We start from the raw sequence: 10,261 nt of genomic DNA, 5'->3' as shown, positions 1-10,261 counted from the left end.
AGACAAAAGGTGACATCGAGGTGCCCTTGAGGTACCATCATCTACAGAAACATTGGGTACCCAAGGAACTTCCTCCAATAAACACTAATTTTTGTGTTAATGAGAGGATATATCGCATAGCGCCATCATCATTACATGGTTTGGGCCTATTTTCTATGGACGGCATAAAGGTTTCTTACAAAAAAGTTTTTGAATTGATGGAGTATGTTGGACCATGTTATGATTATAAAAGTTGGATACATATTGTTCAATATAAAAAAGGTATGAGTAAGTATACCCTCTCAGAAAATTATATACAACAACAAGAAAATAATCAAAGTAAAAGTGTGGCTATATACATTGATGGAAGGCTAAAAGCAACAGAGAATATTGCAGGTTTTATAAATAATACACAACCTGGGTCAACTATAAAGCAACCCAATTGCATATTTGAGGCTCACGAGGGAAATTGTGTATTCGTCTGTGTGATAAAATCAATACATGTAGGGAAAGAGCTTCTTATTGATTAGAATTTGAACCTCATAGATACAAACAAGGCTACTATCATGGGGGTGGTACATACTATTAAACCGACTTCTAATCAATGACTCCAACATACCATTTAGTTAATAAATTTTTGGCTAACATTTTTATACTTGATCTTTGACACAGGGGCACAATATGGAGCAAGCACCTGGAGGGGATGCTAGCAATGTTCTCGGCTCATCTACACATGATCAGGTAAAACTCATTGTAATTATGCAAACTAGATAGAAGCAAAATGTTATTTTTTTAATGTTGTTTTCTTCATTGTTTTGGAGTAATTCTGATAATACTAATACTATTATTGTCACAAAGGGCGAGTGGTCAGAGGGAGGGAAAGGAACCTGTGCCAATCCCTTAGTAGCCCCCCCTTGAGGAGGACTCTTTCTATATTGATTTAGCAGAGACCGATGACCCGATCAGTTCAATTAAAAAGGTGCTAAAGAAAATTGGCAGAGAAATTATATGTTTCATGGCAACCATAAAGCCTACTACTTAGGAAATAAAAGATAGGGGATATGAATTGTTGCACACCTCTAAAACCTTAAAATTAAGTATTAATGAAATTTTTAATTATAACAAGAGTTCAATAATGGTTTTTATGTTATGCTCTTTTATGGCATTAATTAAAATATGGATGTGTTGTCTTTATAGATTTTTTTACGTGATTTCAAGCCTCATTCCCATGATGAGGGTGTTGCAGGTGGTTCAGGTAGATCACATGTTCCATTCCCCACTTGTTTTTTCCACCAAATATATATAGGAATGACCATGATCATTGCCAATACATGCTCAAACAATCCTTTTTTTTAATGCTCTAACAATCTTGTCCATGCTAGTCCACACATTCTATATTTATGCATGCTCTAACAATTTTATTCTTCAGCTTCAAATCAATTGTATCCTATGATGACGTCGCCTCTATCTAGGACAACCACAAATCTCTTTCTGACTGTTGAGTCGACAACATGCAACTTATAGGCATCAACTGTTCCACCATCTACTAGTACACAAAATCTCTCTTTTTCTCTCTTATGACAGCAACAAACAAATTTTTTTTACAACTTTTTAACATCAATTATCATTTGTTCTTTTATACTTTGTGACAAAGACTTATGAAACTTATGAAACTTTTTGCAATAGAATCTACAACATCATTTCCTAGATGTTCCTATGTTCCTAGTACAGGAACGGTGAAGGATGTCATATTGATCGTCAGTGACGATGAAGGAATTCCATTAAAAGTAGCCAAAGTTCTAGGTACTTTAAAGTTATTATTATTCTATAGTGATATAATAGTAATTTAGTTTTTTATCACTCTTCATCGACTAATGATCCCATGATAGTTTTGTTGGGAATGATTTTTTTTGGAAAAAACTTGGTGATGAGTGTTTACGAATATTTGGGCCCACCCTGCATACCTAGTGGAACATCATATCCTAACTAAAACTCCAAACCACTATTTTGATTTCATATCATTGCTAGAATAGTTTTCCTTTTCATCCATTTCTTGAACTATATTAAAGGTAGCTTCACTTTATTTATGAGTCTAACATGTTTTTTTTTTACTTAAAAGGTGGAATATCCAAGACAAAAAGTTGAGGGATGATCTTATAGAGAGCATGACCCAACTCTTTGGACCTCGTGCATTCAAGAGAAACAAGCTCCTTGAAAAAGCTAGTTTATGTTTGAAGTATATTAGGGACCAGTATAGAAAAAATTTATAGGATAACCCCAGGTACGAGCTTCCGCCCTATGTTCCTAAGGCTGAGTGGTAGGCTCTGATTTTGGATGGAAAGTATAAAGCTAACAAGAAAAAAAATATTACACTAGTAGAGAGTACATCAAGGTATGTGATACTATTGAGAATGTAATTATGTACTAATTAACCTCTATATTTATACCATCTAACATATTTCAAACTTTTCATAGATTGCCTAACACATCAAAGGCAACAAAGGCAAGACTAGAAAAGTACGGGACACAGAAGCTCGGCTCTAGTGGTTTTTCAAAACTTCAAGCATGAGTTGTAACTATTAGTAAATGAAAAATTGTATCAAATTTTTTATATATTGTGTAACAAGGGTTGGAAACCCTGCTAACTATTTACCATTTCCTTTTGATATTTTAACTACCCTCCATTGGTTGATGAAACAATGCAAGTAAAATTCACCATACCACACAAAAATGTAGGGCTCAGAGTTCAAGAGATGCCTCATAGAAGAGGATAAGAGAATTGGCTTCCAACAAGGCTATAGAGTCGTGGCTGAATGGCTATGAGGTAAAATCAGTGTGGAAGGTTCTAATATGATGCATCTGAGCCATAGTTAAATAAGCTAAATGAAACTTATTTCAAATTGAATACTTTACCAATTAGTCTATTTGATGTTAAGTTCCAATATAAAGTGAGTATATTTGTTTTATGCAAGCAATGATAAAAATGTGTAGGATGTTGGAATGCAGCTTGACAATCCTTCTACACAATCTGTGGATGCTGAAGGTTTGCATGATGTGCATCCCAGTGGTGGAGGTATACATTTTCTATTAAAATTTTTATATGTAATTACAATTGGTGTTTGGATTAATGTAACATTTTGTATAGTAGCTATACAGGATCGAGGGGTTGATGTTCATGAGCATGTTGACATTGAGTCCAGACAAAATGATCTGGTTAGATCAAGTAAAGAGCACCATAGCTATCTTATTTAAAATAATTAAATACTTGTAACAATTATAATAAATTATTTTTAATTTAACTCTTTTATTTGTTATTGTAGAGTACCCCCCTTTGCAACATCATAGGAATTTGAGATCATCAAGAATAGAGAACAGAATAATTGATAAGGGGGGAATTGATGATGACACCGATGCTCCTCTTAGAGCTTACATAGAAAAAAGAAATAGAAAAAAAAAAAGAGAAATGATTGTCATCTACATACCTTAATTGATAATGACTGAATTTTATGTCTCAATGAATTTAATTATGTGCTAATGAATGTTCATGAATTATGTGTTAATGCAGAATATTGATGAATGTTGCATATTAATGAATCTAATGTGTTAATTAATGTTATCATGTGATATTGATTGAATGTTACATTTTATTAATGGTTGAAAGAATGAATGAATGTTAGATGTTAATGGGGAATGTAGAGTGATGTTAGGGGGAGGGGGGTGGTGCCAAATGAGCTTCCACCTTCACGTGGTTGGCCCTGTTTAGTAGAGAATATTAAACTATTCTCAAAACAAAGTGAAGCTCAATAAGATACTAAAAATGACAGGGGTCCTGATGTGAAAAAAATTTTGGCTCTGCCAATTTACAATATTCTTCAAGGTATGGGAGTTCTAGTTTTTCTTGATTTGAGAGAGATGGACTTGGGAGACTTGTTTCCTTCTACCCTTCAAAATGCTATTAGCTCTGCTTCAGCTCAAATTGCCATATTCTCCAAAGGTTATGCAAATTCTCCTTGGTGTTTGGCTGAGCTTTCTCTCATGTCACAAACTAAGTCTCTGATTATACCAGTGTTTTATGATGATGTTCTTGCTGATCTTTGTCACATCCAAAATGGAGCCTATGCAAATTCATTTTCTGAATATGAAAAGAAGGGCAGGTACCTAGACAAGCTTCAAGAGTGGAAGGAAGCCCTTCATTTTGTCTCATTCATCACTGGATATGAATTCAACAAACACTATCAGTAAGACTATATTTGTGTGTTTTCCATGAAGAAGTGTTTCTTACTTGATTTTAAACTCAAAGCATAAAATTTTGGCTTGTGTAGCATACTTTAGGTTTCAAGTTGTTTAAATGGCTCTCCAAAATATTTATTTATAGAGGGGCTTTATTGGGTAAGTTAGATTTTATTGGATAAGCTATTGTAATTTCAGATGAACAATCTAAATAAATCATATCTTGAATGTTGTGTAAGTTTGTTTCAGTCAGTTTAAATGATTCATCTAAAATTGTACTTTTAAATAAGGACTATTATAATTCTAAATGACCAATCTAGACAAATCATAACTTTGAACATAGGATTTTAGCTTACAAAACATATCTAAATCAAAATTTAATATATGCAATTTGCAATTCTAAATGAACAATCTAATCAAATAAAAAATTGAACATAAGATTTTAGCTTACAGAACGTACCTAAATAAAACTTAGAATATGGAATTTCAGCTTACAAGAGCATAACATCTTTCTAATCAAAATTCTTGTAATTTCTTAGTAATCAAGAGTTGCTTCTTAAGAATATAGTGTCCAATGTGCTAAAAGAGCTACAAAAGGAAAGATCTTTAGATGTAGCAAAACGTCCTGTGGGGTTAGATGAAATTGCAGAAGATTTTGAACAACATTGCAGACAAGAGGAGGAGAATAGAGTTAAGATAATTGGTATCTTTGGAATGGGTGGATCTGGGAAGACAACTCTAGCCAAAGAATTGTTCAATCACAAATGCTTAGATTACCATGGTTCATGTTTTCTAACTGATGTCCGAGAAGCATCTTCCAAAGGTGAGTTGCTTTCTATGCAAACTAAGCTCCTAAAAGATCTAGTACATGAAAAAGACCCTCCAAAATTTTAGAGTATAGATGAGGGAACTAGCTGTATAAGGAATCATATTGGAAGAGGCCATTTATTGAGATTTCTTATTGTCTTAGATGACATTGATCACATTGACTAGTTAGATGCTTTTTTAGTTAATGATATCCTGACTTCTCATAGCTATGTAATCATCACTACCCATGATGAAAGAGTGTTAATTCACGGTGGAATCCATATTTGTTACAAGATGAAAGCAATGAATGTGTACCATAACAAGGAAATCTTCTATTGGCATGCATTCCACTAGCCTTATCCTGCAAATGGATATGAAAGTTTAGTTCAGAGCTTTGTTGAAGTTTGTGGGGGGTTTGTCCCTTTCTCTCAAAGTGATGGGTGGGCATGTTTTTGGCAGCAATGACAAACATTATTGGGAGTTGGAATTGGATAAAGTTCACACAACATTGGATAGAGATATACAACACAAGCTTAAAATAAGCTTTGATGCATTGGAAAGTGAAGAGAAATAGATTTTCATGGACATTGCATCCTTCTTCATTGGCAAAGAGAAGTGTATGGCCATGAGAATATGGGATGCTCCTCGTTGGAGGGTAGAGCATGCAATGCAAACCCTCAAAGATAAGTGTCTTATTGAAATGGTTGATTGCAAAATTCATGACCAAAATGATGAGGAACATGGCGACAAGCTTCAATTTAAAATGCATGATCATCTCCATGATTTGGGAAGAGAAATGGTAGATGAATTGGGCACCCATTGTCACTTGTGACACCTAAGCAGCTTGAATTACATACCAAGGAAAAATAAGTAAATTTTGATTATTTAACACTTTTAACATAGAATTAGTCATAAATGCGTAATGTTTACAAGGAAAAATAAGTTTGATATGTGAAATAGAAAGAATCAAAGATATTCCAACATACTCTAATAAAAAACAATGTTCATAGTTTGAGGTTTTACACTCATTTGTAGATCCATCCAATGGTTTTGTGTTAACATTCTTTGTAGGAGATTCAAACAATCGGTATCAGTGTGAAATATCAACAGCTCTTTTATGGATTAAGCTTGATCTAAATTGGTGTAAAGCGAGGAGCATTCCTTCAAGTATTCCTTTGCAAAACACCGAGTGTTTGACAATTGTAAATGGACATCTCGAAAAACTGTGGCTGAACAATTCACAGGTATTTTTTTCCATTTTGTTAAAAGTTAGGTCTTCTTTTATGGTAAACCTTGCATTTTTCTATAGTTCTATCTCATGAAATCTATTCACCTTTGGAATGAATTTATGTATGGATTCTTTTTAGTCCCCTTTTCAGTTAAAAGAGTTGGTGGTTGATGCAGTCCCACTAAAAGAATTTCAAAACTCAATAGGGATGTCCACTCATTTGGAATATCTAGTCTTAGAAGGAGAGGGCAATCCAATGAGAATTGAATGGAAATCCTTTACTAAATCCCTTAGAAATCTCTCAAATCTTAGGAGATTAGTTTTATGTGATTTCACAACAAGCAGTGGACAATTTTCTTTGAGCAATAGTGAGATACATGTTGTTTCTAAGCCTCAGATGAGTAACCTTCAGATGATGGTGATTAGAGAAGGGAAATATGTATCCAAGGTATCAATTTGTGGAGATTATTGTCCCAATCTCATATCTCTCCACATTGAGTTCATGCCAAATCTGACCAAAGTGAATGTAACACTGACAAAACTGAATTGCATTAAGTTGAAAGACTGCCCAATACTAAAAATAGTATGGTGGAGCTCTATTGATCTAGAAAAAATCTCAATATTGAATATAATGGAATGTCCCCAGCTTGAAGAGATTCCTAGTCTTGCAAAATTGAACTACCTAGAAAGAATCACCATTGATGAATGTGGGAAGCTGTAGAGTATAACAGGTATTGAAGAATTGGGATGATTGAAATGCTTGCACCTTTCAAAAGTCAGTGGAACTCTCTTGAATTCCATTCAAATGCTTCAGGTATGTATTTCACTTTTGTAATGTTTACAGGTGAAATATTTTGGCTAAAGAGTGTGATCTTAAACTTGTGGAGATAATTGTAAAGTTAGGATTTTTTAAGGTTTTTTTTAATGTTCTTTTATGTTTGATTTCATTCTGATGATGGATCAGACAGTGTGATTCGAAACATTAATGCTAGCACAATCAAATCTAAAAGTTGTTACAAATAATTATTATAAATTGAAGAAATCTATTCTCATTGATTGCCCTACATTTACTGATTAGTTCATTTTAATACCTTAGAGGCTTCCAACAAAGCTGATTAGTGTACTTGGGAGAGCAGTTGATGGAGTCGATTCAATTTTAAATGCAAATTTCTTTTCTAATGTGATTGTGGCATGGACAATTAATGAAATACATATAAATAAAAATGGAATTCTTGAGGCATCATTAAAATATCACACTCATTGAGTGCAATCATTATATGTGTTGTGATTTAGAGCTATAAAAATGGGGGAGTTATAAATCTTGATCATTCAGTTAATGAATGGATAGAGAGCACTATCTCAAAAGGGCAATGCATAGTCACCCTTGGAGTTATTGACCAAAAAAGAGTAAGCCATGCCCTATACTATATTGCTCAATCCTTTTGAATTCCAAGAATAGGCGCTCAAGATAGATTTGTGAAGGGATATATTATGACACTAAACTTGGGTGAAAATGTAAAACCCTGCTTATATGGAAAAGAATTATTGGCCAGCTATATGAAAAAGGGATAGAATAGTGGGGAAGATAGTCATAGCATTCAGCTAAGCTACTTTGAGCTGAGGGTAACTTGAGCTTCATTTATTTCCCTATTAATCTTGTCGCAATACTATTTGTTTTACTTTTAGATATAATCAGCACTTTCATACTATACCTAAGTCATTCAGTGGCATGTCGATGCCAATATCTTGAAATTGTTTTATGTATAAAGATTGTTAAAAGCCATTCAGTGTCAGTCAACTTGTTGACATGGAGCAGAGCCCTAACAAAGAGATGGAATCAAGTTGATAATGCGAAAAAAAACATGAAAGACTTGATAATCTAGATTCTGAACTATTTATACATGAGAATTTATTTTGAACCTACAGTCATGCTCATTAGAAATAATTCTAGCAAGCTATAAATAGTGAATTGGATCTCTTCTTGTATTCATCCATAAGTTCTCAATAGTTTCATTCTTATGATAGATCATATAGTGTGATTCGAAATATTGATGATAAAAATCTTAACTGAATTGAATCCAGAAACCAATCACTATGATTATAATAAATAGTAGAAATTTAATATCTGATTCTCTATAATTTCTAACTTAATATAAAAAATTTGACTGAAGCTAAATATCACATATATCATTTTTAAGGACTATCAATAATCTGTTATTATAGGAGTGAATTCTATAGACATTAGTAACATTTCAACAAATAAAGCTAGCACGAGTCATCAACCATCTCGAGTGTTGAGTGTTCAATCAAGGGATAAGTGTTGTATTTTAATCTCCCCGCCAAAATTCATAATTCATATTGCCCTTCCCGCCTTTGAAATATCCATAGTCAAATACCTGTGGAAATATTTAAAATATCGAGCTTCGAACCTTATAACATGTTTTTTGCGGCCCACAAGTTCTCTGCCGTCAGATCTAAGGAAGATCGACAGTTGGTGCTATCTCACCATTGGAAGTTGCATGGTTAATATGTTAGCAACATGACACCCGAAGGACACGTGTCTGGTGGGTCTAGCTTGCCAGGCAAACATGTTTTGACAGATCGGAAAAGTTCCATGACACCGTAGGCACTATGTCACTATCATGTGTTGGCTGAAAAATCTTCATAGCGACATAGCGCCCGATGGAAATGTCTTACGACGGGTGGGTTGCGTCACACTAGGAAATGTTCATGGTGAGCAATTAGTTCCACGGGCTAGGAAGTCAGAAAAGTCGATAGGGTGCCATGGCGTCATTGAAAAACTCATGAGTTTTTCGATGGCGACATAGTGCCAAAACAGAAAAGTCCACCGCGGTGAATTGAAGACAAACAGGTCCCATTTTATACCTCATCTGCCCAGTTGGTGGAGTCCAATGGCATGGTGGTGAATCATTTGAAGACACGTGCAAATAAAAAGACATTTCATCAGTTGAGCACTATGGCACTATGGGGATTTGGCCTCGATTTTCTCATAGCGACATGGCACTTAGTTGACACGTGGCCGCTCTGTGGGGTCAAAGTCTTGGGTCTGTCGAGTTGGTGCTTCGAAGGCCAATAGGGAGGTGCCAAGTGTATGAGTCAGAGCATATGTGGTTCATGGGCCTAGCAATTTTCAAAGGATGTGCAGATTATGAGGTGGTTCTGATCGTCAGATTGAGATTGATCTACCATGGGCGCCATCGCGCTATGAGGAACTGCTCGAAAGATATCAATAGTGACATAGCGCCTGGGCACCACGTGTCCTAGTGGGACCATATTTTTATATAGCCAGTGCAATAAGGGGTTAGGTTCTCTACCGTCAGATTTGCAGAGATCAACGGCAGGTGCCATCGTACTATGGAAAAGCCACACGAGATTTATGATAGTGAGTTGGCGCTTGGAGGACATGTGTCCTCGTGGGTCTAAGTTTGGAGGCGCAGGAGATACAGACAGTTGGCATGTGGCTGGTTCCCTTTGATTGATACACTGAGGGGCAGTATATATCTCTTTCCATCAGATCAAGGAGAATTGATAGAAGGCGCCATGTCGCTATGGTGAAGTTGTGCGATCTTTACCATAGCAACATAGTGCCCTTTCGCCACGTGGATCAGTAGGGCTAGGTCTCACCAAGTATGCCAGGTTTCATTTGAGTGTAGTGTGTTTGCTGAGGTGGTGCTAGATATGATGGGCCCAAGGCAAGGACAACACAGTGGTACGACGAGTCTTCATGATCATCTGATTTTAGGCAGATCAACGGAAGGCGCTATCTCGCTATGGCGAAGTTGTGCGATCTTTACCATAGTGACATAGCATCTTGCTGACACATGTCTCGCTGGTAGACCAAGGTTGATGGTTAATAGCTAGCAGTCAGTGCAATCATCGCGGTCAACATGGCAGTTAGTTTTGATGTTGCGGCTGGATGGTGGAAAGGTGGCGCAGTTAGGTTGAGACCACTAGGCACTATGGTGCCATCAAGATTTTCGAGGACTTTTCCAATAG

Source organism: Cupressus sempervirens, chromosome 1 (genome assembly GCF_028749045.1).
Source record: "Cupressus sempervirens isolate cs-2001-9-10 chromosome 1, ASM2874904v1, whole genome shotgun sequence".
Classification (NCBI taxonomy): Eukaryota; Viridiplantae; Streptophyta; class Pinopsida; order Cupressales; family Cupressaceae; genus Cupressus; species Cupressus sempervirens.
Note: the sequence above shows the minus strand (reverse complement) of the source record.